This window comes from Rattus norvegicus, chromosome 4 (assembly GCF_021556685.1).
Source record: "Rattus norvegicus strain SHRSP/BbbUtx chromosome 4, alternate assembly SHRSP_T2T, whole genome shotgun sequence".
In the NCBI taxonomy this organism is placed as follows: Eukaryota; Metazoa; Chordata; class Mammalia; order Rodentia; family Muridae; genus Rattus; species Rattus norvegicus.
The window spans coordinates 7,635,593-7,647,793 of record NC_141537.1 but is presented as its reverse complement, the minus strand read 5'-3'; the positions used below and the strand labels follow the sequence as shown (position 1 = coordinate 7,647,793).

General features: G+C 47.0%; 1 long non-coding RNA gene across 3 annotated transcripts; it reads left to right on the top strand.

The window, feature by feature from the left end:
- The first annotated feature begins 3,822 nt into the window (after positions 1 to 3,822).
- Positions 3,823 to 10,295, top strand: LOC147994660 (uncharacterized). 3 transcript variants are annotated; one of them, XR_015685886.1, is made up of 4 exons: positions 3,823 to 4,001; positions 4,668 to 4,940; positions 7,501 to 7,623; positions 8,957 to 10,295. It is a non-coding gene; the product is annotated as an uncharacterized LOC147994660 (long non-coding RNA). The 3 variants fall into 3 exon arrangements; XR_015685887.1 differs by having other exon boundaries at positions 3,915 to 4,001; positions 4,367 to 4,940; XR_015685888.1 differs by lacking the exon at positions 7,501 to 7,623 and having other exon boundaries at positions 3,851 to 4,001.
- Positions 10,296 to 12,201: the final 1,906 nt, after the last annotated feature.

The following is a 12,201-nucleotide window of genomic DNA, read 5'->3' as shown; positions in this document are numbered from 1 at the left end:
AAACTGAAAAAGAGAAATGCAACGTCTTACAATCTAGGGCTGCTTGAAGGAGTTGGACTCAGTATTCTAAAGAGAAATCCTACAAGCCTCATGTACAGTAGCCAAGAGCTGAAAACAGCCTCAATGCTTGGATGGGTGGAAGGGCAAACGATGTACAAATATGTTCAACTTCATTTCTTTGCCTATAAAAAGAACGTTTTGCCATTTTGAGTAAGAAGGATGGACCAGCTACAGGAAATCAGTGGATGCATGGTTCCATTTGTACCAGCCCCTAACACAGAAGCAGGAGTGACAAGCAGGCTGCCAGGGGTGGGGGTTTGGTGGAAGGGACAGGACTTTGCTCCAAGGATAAATTTCAGTGTGGAGGAAGTTATTGTTACTATCCAATCAGGTTAAACTTATCTCAAAATATTTTTTTGAATGCTGCAATAAATTCAGTTGTTTTCTCAATTTATTTTTGAAGAGTTTTGGATAGTTTCATGGCTTTACACATGTTGATTTGTTTGTCATGACAGGGTTCCTCTGGGTAGTAGTCCCAGCTATCCTGGAACTGGCTTTGTAGACTAGGATGGCTTCAGATGCACAGAGATCTGTCTGCTTCTGCCCCAGAGTGCTAGGATGAAAGGTGTGTGCACAGCTGGCTGTATGTTGATTTTGTATCTTACAACAAAATGGTTTTTTTCTTATTAGTTCTAGCAGCTGTTTTATAGAACCTTTAGATGTATTTTATATATATGAAGAAATTATACATTGTATATATATATTAAAAAAAAAGAAAAAAGATCAGACAGTCTCTCTCATCTTTTCCAATATAGATGACTCCTTTGAAAAATTTTGTGTCAAGGGCTTTGGAGTTCAGGCTACCCCTTGAATTCATGATTGTTTTGGTTCAGCCTTCCAAGTGCTGGGAACATAGGTGTGGGCCATCAGACTCACCTTGGAGTGTGTCTTGGTGTTGCCTAAATTCTTTGGGTAAGACTTCTAGTGCCATGTCAAACAGAAGAGAGGCTGGGCATCCTGTCTCACTCCTGACCTTTGGGAAAGGCCTCTGACTTATCACTACTGAGCACTGAGTGAGCTTACTCCTGTCTTGTCGTGGGTGTGCCACCACACACGGAGTGGAAGTTGAACCAAGTGCTTATGTTAACTGTGGTGTCACTTCAGTGACATTATTATCATGTTACATGCATCATCAAAATGTCTTATCATGTGTACCTTAATTATGTCGTCTTGAGTTGTCAGTTATACCTTGATAAGGCTAAAAACCCAAAAACCTCTCCTGAATTCATATACTTTATGTAAATTCTAGTTGAACATGGGATGCATTTAAATTTATATATTTGCCATGTTGCCTGTGAAAATGACCTTCCTGGGCAAGTCTTGAGAAAGAGCCATCTGCATATAACTTTTTGGCTGTCGTGGATCTCCTCGATTGTAGGTCTTTGTGACTCATATAATCATCTTTCATGTGAAGGTACACAGAATCCTACCCAGATGCCCAACACCAGGATAGCTGTCTTAGTTAGAGTTTTATTGCTTAAACAGACACCATGACGAAGGCAAGTCTTATAAATGACAACATTTAAAAAAATTATTATGTATAAGTACACTGTAGCTGTCTTCAGACACACCAGAAGAGGGAATCAGATCTCATTACAGATGGTTGTGAGCCACCATGTGGCTTGAACTCAGGACCTCTGGAAGAGCAGTCAGTGCTCCAGCCCCTAAATGACATTTAATTGAGGCTGGCTTACAGGTTCAGTCCATTATCATCAAAGCAGCCAGGCAGGCATGGTGCAGGAGGAGCTGAGAGTTCTACATCTTTATCCCCAGGCAGCTAGGAGGAGCGTCTCCAAGCCCACCCCACAGTGACACACTTCCTCCAAAAAGGCCACACCTCCTAATAGTGCCACTCCCTGGGCCAAGCATGTGCAAACCGTCACGGTAGCTGACCAAGGCCTGTCCTTCTCGCAGCCTTCAGCATGCTTTGCGAAGTGTGGCAACGACTGTGCCACACTAACGACAGAGTCGAACCCACAACTATTCTGGAACTTGTTCTTCACAGTGTTACTTGAGGTCTGACAATATTCTTAGGAGCTTGTTTGAAAGGCTGACGCATGGCACCCCCTGGTCCTGCAGCCTTATCAAGGGCACCGTGCACCCTGAGATGGAAATTAACACAGGAGGAGGAGGGTACAGCGGAAGGCTTTCTTCCGAGTCTGTCATTGACTTGGCTGCCATCTTGGCTGGTCCTGTTGCTGAGGTCACATGGATTGAAGAGCAGGAGAGCAGCTCCAGCCTAGAGGAGAAGAGGTGTTCCTTCCATTGCTGTGTGTGATCAGGACCAGTAGTACATGTGAATGTGGAGGGCAGACTGGAGCAAATAATGGGAAGTAAGCTGCCTCCCAAGTGCTCTGTGACTTCTGGCATTTGTGAGCCTGAATCCATGTTAGTGTGTGCACATGTGAACATACATATATGAGTGTGTCTATGAATATGCATTCATGTAAATGTGCACATGTGAGTCTAGACATGTGTGAGTACACACATGACTGAACATGTTACTGTGCAAGTTTGAGTATATAAGCATATATGCATGCATGTGTGAATATGCATGAGTGTAGGCTGTGAGTGTACACTCTCATGTCTTCAACACACATGTCACCATAGTAGCCTGTCTGTTATCCATCCATGTGACTCTTGTCTATCTCATATCTATCTATCATCATCTATTAACTATCTATCATCTATCAATCATCATCTATTCTCTACCTATCATCTATCTATCTAGTATTTATTACCTACTTACCTACCTACCTATTTCATCTGTCTGTCACCTATCAGTTATCTCCATGTCCATCTTGGTCCACCTCTGTCTGCATTCTGACTTCCTTCTACTACAAGCAGTGACCTGACTTCTTGTCATCATTGCCTGTAGGTTTGGCCTCATCGTATGCTTCCTGGGATAACACCTTTGCTGTTGACTCTGTGTAGGGCCCTTCTTCTATCCCTTCTTCAGGGAAAATCTGGGGCTGCTCACAGGGTCTGGTCCCTGGGTTATCAATGGCTCTGGTGGGTACCCCACATAAATCACTGTCAGATGAACAACGATGGTAGTAGGGCTGCAGGTGGCTCCTGGCAGCTTCTGTGTGCTCTAGGACAGACACTTCAAAGCACTGCAGCTTTGAAGCTTCTATTTTTAGAAGCTCCACTGGAGGGAGGTCTCAAATGGCCAGCCTTGCAGAGGGCAGCAGACGGTCCTAGCTACTGAGACCCCAAGCACCCTGGTCACTGGTTTGTGCATGGAGATGGTGCACTGTGGATTCAGGGCTGCCCACTCCAAACGAATGAAAAGAATCCAGGACGAGAAGAGCATGCTTGGAATGACCTCATCCTGCTGCAGCGAGAAAGCTGACGTCTGCTCATATTTGCAGTCGTTTTTCCTCTTTCCTGCAGAACAACCCCTGCTGCTGGAGAGCACTTGGCAGGCCGCCCCTCCGTGGGCTTGCCAAGGCAGTGTTCCATCACTACGCATTGCTCAGAGTCCATGAGGGACAGCGGGGAGGGGTCTCCCAAGGGTGAGTCTAGTGGGCACCAGGCACCTCTTGAAGTGCCTGGCCCAGCTAGCTGCAACTCTGAATAAGAAGGCAGTGTCAGGTCAGGGCAGCAGAGGCTGCTTCCCAAGTTCCTTGGAGCAGCAGCAGGGAGCTGGCCCTTGGCCAGCCTGAGAAAGGGCTCTCCGCAATCTCCACTCGGCTGGGCTCTGTAGATGAACATGAATCATGGTCTTGTCTATTGAGCCAATACCTCAGCACAGAACTCAGGTGTAGGTGGAGCAGAGATGGGAGGAGAGGCCTGAGGCCAGCCTAGGTGCAGCACGTCAGAGCTTTAAAGTTCAGGTGCAGGACAGGGGACTGGCTCTTCTGATTAGGAGGGGCAGACAGGAGCCACTGTAAGTGGGGACCTTGCACAGAATTCCAGAAGCTTTCTTAGGCTACGAGGTGAGTTGCATGTGGCAATTCTCTGGGGCTCCCCTACTGGTCAGCCTTAGCCATGAAAGAGGCTTCATCTACCTGCTCTCCTAGACCATCACCATCATTTTCCTCCCAGGTACCGAGGTTGCTTTTTTTCTCAGCCCAGGGTAAAGGTGCTCCCTATGCTCACCTCTCTGCCTTTCTCCCAAATAGGTGTGCATGGAGCCATTGCATTTTAGTGTACCCGCTTAAGTTTATGGGTTTTTTAAGGGAAGCCGATTATCAATTATTCATTTGACTGCTGGGCCAGGATATAGTCAAGATGCAGGGCTAATCAGTAAGGGACATTTTCCCCATGTACTTACAACTGTACATTTCATCTTCATTCACAGTCTCTTGAAATGCAAACAACAAAACCAACCAAACAAAAATCCCCTGCTACTGTAAAAGTAAGAAAGCCTCGTAATGTGGTACCTGGGAGAATACACTCTGCCCTGCCGCCGCCGCCGCTGCCGCTGCCTCTGCCACGGCTCAGTTTGAGCAGTATTGATTTTATTACTCATACTTTATAAATGAGATGCTATTTTTAAAGACTGCAAACACTCACTTTGTTGTTCTGTTGTGTCGGCCCAGCACAAGCCTTCCCTTGATCCATGCCCATTGATTATCAGGCCTGCCCCTGTTCCACTGCAGGCGACGTCTTGATGACCACTGACTGCTGGACTACAGACTTTCTGTTTGCAGTTAGAAAATCAGTGCGAACTTGAACTTGAATATGACTTGTGATGACAACATGTAGAGGATGTTGCATGTCTATGGAGACCCTGGGCTTCCCAGCTGGCGGCTATGGCTTGCTTGAGGCTCTGCCTGCTCCAAGGACCATCTCTGACCTTGGGACCTTTGCCAGAGCCATATCTAATGGAGGGTTCTCCAGCTTCCACATCTGCCTCTCCATCTGCAGTGCAAGTGAGTCGCAGGGATGTAAGGTCATGATGCTTACCAGGACAGGGATGCATTGTGCTTTGACTGTCCCCACCACAGGACTTTCCACATCTTTGCCTTTAGAAAATCCAGAAGAATCCAGAGGGGGAGGAGGCGTGAGCAGGAACAACCTGCTACTTTCTCAGTGGTTTCTCAGCTGTACACTGTGTGCCCGGCCTTACCGTGAGGGTCACTCACATGGAGCCTTACTCCTGCCACCACTGTGGCCTGCGCTGACTGCTCACATCCATGGCTCTCCTCTCCTTCCACCACTGTGCCCAGGGCCCCCAGTCCATTCAATAAGGAATCCTCTCAGTTGAGAATCTATAGGGCTCAGAAACATGCAGCAAGCCAGGCATGTGGGGCCTCGGTCCCCTCATCCAAACCTCCTCTGTCATCCTGTGGTTTAAGCTCAGGATGACCCTTATCCATGTGACCTTCTCTCTGCGCAGGGGATACCAATGCTTCCTGGAAGCCCCCAGATATACCTCCCCAGTTAAAACCAAAGCCGTTCTGTTACTGTAAGAGTTCATAGGCTCTGTTCCATACAGTCATGCATGGCGCCAGGATCGTCACTATGAGGCTGTTCTGTGATGCCCGAGGTCTACTTGTGGCCATCTCCTAGCTATGTAAAAGGCGCTAGAGAAGGAAAGAACAGTGACCAGTGCTTGGCAGTACAGACAGCCTCTGTGGTATTAGTCACACGCTCAGACCCAGCTTCAGATAAGGCTCATGGGTGCCCTCCTTGGATATGAAGCTTATTAACCTGCTTTCTATCATGGTGACATGTTCCCAAGGTTGGGCAACTCTGTGAAGTAAGAGGCTCCTTACCACTTAGTTATACAGGCTCAAGGATCCCCATGACCTTCTTGCCGGAGGAGTCCTGAGTGGTGCGGGCATTGAATGTTGAGTGACAGGAACTGCACAACTGAGTGTTATGTTCTATCTCCTTTTAAATTTTTTTGGATATTTTATTTATTTACATTTCAAATGTTATCCACTTTCCTAATTTCCCCTATGGAAACCCCCTATCCTATCCTCCCTCCCACTGCTTCTATGAGGGTGCTCCCCCACCCACTCCCACCTCCCCACACTGAGGCCTGGAGCCTTGACAGGACCAAGGACCTCTCCTCCTATTGATACCCGATAAGGCTATCCTCTGCTACATATGCAGCTGGAGCCATGGGTCCATCCCTGTGTACTCTTGGGATGGTTTGTTGGTATTGTTGTTCTTCCTATGGGGTTGCAAACCCTTCAGTTCCTTCAGGTCTTTCTCTAACTCCTCCACTGGGGACCCCATTCTTAGTCCAATGGTTGGCTATGATCATCTGCCTCTGTATTTGTCAGGCTCTAACAAAGCCTCTCAGGAGACAGCTATATTAGTCTCCTGTGAGCAAGCACTTCTTGGCATCTGCAATAGTGTCTGGATTTAGTGTCTGGGATGAATCTCCAGGTGGGGCATCTCTGCATGGCCTTTCCTTCAGTCTCTGTTCCACACTTTGTCTCCATATTTCTAAGAAGGACTAAAGCACCTACACTTTGGTCTTCCTTCTTGAGCTTCTTGTGGTCTGTGAATTGTATCTTGGCTATCCTGAGCTTTTGAGCTAATATTCACTTATCAGTGAGTGCATACCATGTGTGCTCTTTTGAAACTGGGTTACCTCACTCAGGATGATGTTTCCTAATACCATCCATTTGCCTATGAATTTCATGAAGTCATTGTTTTTAATAGCTGAGTAGTACTCCATTGCGTAAATGTACATTCTATCTTCTTATAAAGCCACTAGGATTCAACTATGAGGCTCTGCTTTGATGACTAACTATTTTCAACCACTCTCAAATACCACAGTGGAATTAGGTTCTCTTTTTACTATTTCACAGGGAGATTCAACTGCAAAGCAGCAAGCTCGGTGGCTCCCCAGCCCCTGTTAAGCACCCCACTGATGGTGTAGGGTGAGGAGGTCTTGCTGGCAAACAGAAAGGAGATGGGCATTGAGGAATACATAGCGAAAAGAGAAAGGAGATGGGCATTGAGGAATACGTAGCTGAGCTGTGAAACCGTAGGTCCCTATTCTCATGCCAGTCACTTCCCATTTGATGCCCAATTTGCCAAGCTCTTTCCTCCCCCTTTTGGCTATGCTTCTTTGGGAATGGGGTCTGGTCTGATCGCAGTGACTGTGTATACTGCAGCTTCTCCTGCACATGGGCTTAGTGCTGACTGGCTGCTTCTGGTGGCTTTCTACCTCCTGGAATCCCAGGTGGGAAGACTGATCTGTACTTTGCTTCTGGGCCAGTATGACTCCTTGGCTACTGACCTCACTTAAGTCCAGCAAGGACTCTGAACTGGGTGCAGCCCCAACAAACCCTTCTTTAGAGGCTTTCTCTCAGGCTTTTCCATCCTGTACCTGTCCTGCTTCTACTAGTGTATATCCTGGGACTCCCTGATAACTGTCCTAAATGCCTCTGGCTTGGGCCTGTTTACTACAACCAGCATCTCTGACTGCCTGACTTTTCTTTCCATCTCCCAAACATGTGGCGCCTCCAGTACCCAAATTCAAGACCTTAGAGAGCATGCTACATGGAGAATATAGTGCATGTAGAATTTGTCAAGGCTCATGGAAAGCAGAGCCTGAGACAAGGATTTGGAGAAAAACCCTTCACTTGGGAGGTAAGCCCAGAAGTCAGGACTGAGGAAGGAGGGACAGAGAAATGATGAAGGCAAACTTGTCCACAGGGGTTCCTGAGGGCTTGTTGAAGGGATGGGGTGCACTCAGAACAATAAGATATCTCTAGAATTGCCTGTGTCGGGAAGGAGGGTGGGGTAGCTCCCTTTAGGTAGTTTGTGGGGAGGCATTTGCTAGCTCGGTCCAGGTAGTGGGGAGGAGCTGTCCAGTATGCCCATGTGTCAGAGACACAAACTCACTCCAGTGTAACATCTACAAGTCCCCCGAGGAAAGGAGATCTGTCAGATTCGATTCTCTAGAATTTGTGTCATGGGGAGGGGATTCACTTCCATTTTCCGTTTGAAACATAATGGCAGACAGTCCTAGAGTAGTAACTAAGTGGAATGCTATTCATTGACTACTGATATCTGGAAGCAGTCAATGTGTGTGGTGTCTCCTCTTCCCCCGGTATCATGTTTTGTTGATAGAATGGTCAAGAAGAAAATAGAAAACATGAGGGGATGAATTGTAGGGCGATCATGGAAGACAAGATGCATCATAAGACCAGAAATAGGCAGATAGTCTACTTCTATAGGCCGGGATCCCTGATGGACAGCTGGGGGTCCAAACTCATACCCATGTAGGTATGACAGTATACGGTTAAAACCCTACGGCACACATAGGTCAGATCAGTCAGATCTAACCAGCCTGGATGCTAAGCAGCCTGGACAACTGAGACCAGGTCTTAAAATGACAGTGATTGAGAAAGACACTTTGACCTCCACAGCAGTCCCACAAGTATGCATGCACATGCATAGATGCTAATACCCACCCCGATACCTAAAGGTGGTCCTTGGGAGGAAACTGATTAAGGAGTAATATATGGAGATCAAAAGACCTGCATGTGACAGACTTAGCCTTGGAGCAAGTTCTAAACTTCAGAATACTGAGGGTAGAATAAAACGCTGTGGGATTGGCCACTGCAAATGGATGGAATTCAGACCAGCATCAACACTTTCATGAGTGTCACACCAAGGACAAAGATAGCACGGGCTTGGAGAGACGGAGGGCAATCTGTGTCCTAGGGTCCTCTTCTGGGAAACAAGAAAAACAAGTCAGAGAGACTAAGCTGGAAAAATGCAGCCCACTCTGAACAAGAAGCCAGAGGACTTTGAGAAGATCTTGGGCAACAAAATTGGATTTTGACACAGACTGAAAGAAAAGAAATCAATGGTGTAGAAGAGAAATGCCATTTCTCTAATAAAAAAATGTTTGCTCATAGGATAACTTGAAAGCTACAGATACTTGGTTCTAAACTACTGATTTTTCTCTTCATAGGAACCAGGGCCATGAGGAGTTGACCTGGAAGTCCCAGGACTTCGCCACACATGCTCACTCGCCTCCACCCTCTGCACCACCATCTTTAGCACAGGGCTTTTGGTTTACCAATCTGTCATCTCATGACTCCGCTAGGCATAATGTAGGTTTGCCCAGCGTGGGTGGAAGGTCTCTTCATTTATCCTGAAGAAATAGCATTTCCATAACTCACTTCTCACCGCAGGACAGGCAGTGAGGAGTGCCAGGCAGGAGGCAGAATAGCCAGGACTGGTGTCAGCCAGATCTTTCCAACTTAGTAAAACTTCAAAGAATTGGATGGTAAAGTCACAAGCAGGGCCTCAGGCACAGTGGTCAGCGGTTAGGGTCTGAGTCTCTGTGGCCTCAAACACCTCCTAGGCGATCCTGCTTACTGGATTTGAGATCCTCTGACTAGGATTCATGATTTATCTTCTGAGGCTGGCATATTGTCACCTGTCCCAAATCACTGTCCTATTTAAGCCAGAAAAAAAGACATGACATTGGGTAGGACCAAGAACACCCTGGAGAAGCAGACAGCATAAAAAAGCCTTGTGAGAACAGTGAGAGGACTGACTGAACATTGGTGGGGGCTTAAGAAGGGGGTCCATTAGTTTGGGCAGAGTCCTGCCAGGAAGGGCAGAAGACACAAGCCTGGGACCCAGGGAAGGGCAGAAGACATCACACTGCTAGGCTCCACCCAGTAACCTCTTTATATACCCACAATAACATAAGTATCTTCATTATTTAAAAACGTTGCTTTTCTTCTAAAGTCGGCCAGCCTAGGAGAAACGCCCAGAATGTTTGATTATGGCTGCACGATGGAATGCCAAAGTTGTTATTCCTGACAATATACATTGATGCTAATTGATGAGAGTTGGGGGGCAAGCGGGAGTGTGGGGAAGACAGATCTGCCACCCCCTGAGCTTCAGATCTGGAAGTCAAGTCCCTTCCCAGTGAAGGGACAGTTGGCAGAGGTGGGTGCCAGAAGAACTGAACACAATAGCCCTGTGCCACTCATTGCTCTACCGACTGAGGCCTGTGCCCTAGGACTCAGCTACTTGGATTTAAGTGGCCATTGACTTTGGAACTGCTTTTTCATTTTTAAAAATCAAAGGGAGAATTACGTTCCAGGACACATGAAGACTATGTGGAGTCTAATTTTCTGTGCCCATAAATAAGCTTTATTGGAGCCCAGCCTCGTTCACTGGCAGCTGTGACAGGGACAAGAAGCCCTTAGATCCTAGTTTCTTGCTAGCCCTCAGGTCACAGGGTTGCTGTCAGATTCTTCACCAAGATTCATTTAAAAATTTTCTTAAATTGATTTGTTTTATGTGTGAGTGTTTTGTCTGTCTGTCTGTCTGTTTGCTGTCTGTCTGTCTGTATATATGTATGTGTACCACATGTATATACTTCCAGAAGAGGTCGGGAGAGGGCTTTGGTTTGGGTTTTTTTTTTTTTTCTTTTTTTTTTTTCGGAGCTGGGGACCGAACCCAGGGCCTTGCGCTTGCTAGGCAAGTGCTCTACCGCTGAGCTAAATCCCCAACCCCGGGAGAGGGCTTTGGATCATGGCGGTTGTGATCCATCATTTGGTCCTCTGGAAGAGCTGCCAGTGCCTGCAACCATTGAGTCATCTCTCCAGCCCCGAAGATGTATTTCACTGGTTATAATCTGCTTCTTGGTCCCTGGTCATACCAGATTTACATCTTGTTCACATGTCTAACTAGCATCCTCTGTGTGAGGGAGTAGACTTCTAGGGTGCTGAGAAGACCCAGAAAAGAAGGGTGTGCCTTCTACACTTTCTACAGCTCCCACTGGCTGCCAAGTAAAAGCAAAAGGATTAGAGGCTGTCCTTATCAACAAAGTAAGTGAGGTTGGATGTGGGATTTTGTTCACAGGAAGGTATGAGGGCTGAGTGAGGTTTTCCCAGGACCCAGGATCTTCTGGGTGGAACTTTTCCCTTCAAAGGGTGCATTGCACTCATTTCTGGGGTGGGACAGCAGCTCAAGGTCCCAGGCCTAGCCTCCCTTCAGGGCTTAGCACTAACCCAGTTTATAAATATTACATGGAACTGCTCATGCACAGCTGGGGAGAATGACCCCATTGTAGGCTGTGCAGGCCTCACATTCATTAACTGGGTTCTGGGTCCTGGCACGGACACCTGAGGGCTACGATCTTATCGGGACAGGTTGAGCTCATGAACTGGTAGCAGGACAGAGGGGTATCAGCTGGTGTGGCTGCAGTTTTTCTAAGGTTTACCAGGGCCAGGACACACCTTGGGGAGGGATCTTAGGAAGCTCACTGCCCACATTGCAAGTGGTCTATACAAGTCCAGGTGGAAGCCTGAGTACAACCTGCCCCCCACCTCCCTTTCTGAGATAGAGTCTTTCATAGACCTGGAGCTTGCCAAGTAGGTTAGGCTGTCCAGTCAGCAAGTCCTAGAAATCTGCTTGTCTCTGCCTCTTTGGTGCTGGAATTACATATGCACATCGTCGTACCTGGCTTTTTACACATATTTCAAAGCTAGAACTCCGGTTCTCTTCACACCAACATTTATAGTCCTGACGTAAGATGTGGAGTGTTCTCCACAGCTGGTGTCTGAGGGCGAGCATGGCTTTCTCGGGTGCTGTGCTGGTTAGTTTTTTGTCACCTCCACACAAACTAGAGTCACCTGTGAAAAGGGAGCTTCAGCTGAGAAATTGTATCTACCAGTTTACCCTGTGGGCATGTCTGTGGAGCATGTTTCTTGTTTAATCATATGAAAGGGCACAGCCCACTGTGGGTCAGGGGAGGTTGTATAAGAAAGCAGGTTGAGCAAGCCAGGGAGTATAGGTTGATGTCTACATGCAGGTGAGGGCTGGCACAAGATAGGTCAAGGCCATGACTGGACAGTAAAAACGTAAGGCGGGGACAAAGGTTTTGTAAGGTGAGAGAGAGGGAAAGTGGGGAGCATCAAGATGGAGATGGAGAAGGACAATCCAGATCGGGGTGGTTTTGATTGGCCAAGGTAGTTATGCATAATTCTTAAGGGATGGATTTCTATAAGTAAATTTACCTTATCTAGGTGGGTGGTTTCTATCCTTATCAATTGGTTGTGAGTTTATTGCGTGGATGTATTGTGGGTTGAGAATTTAACACATAAATATGATTGATAAATTACAGTTTACTGACTCACGATTTACCGGGTAGTTGGGAGTTTATACCTTAACTACCAAGGTGGTGGTTGTGGG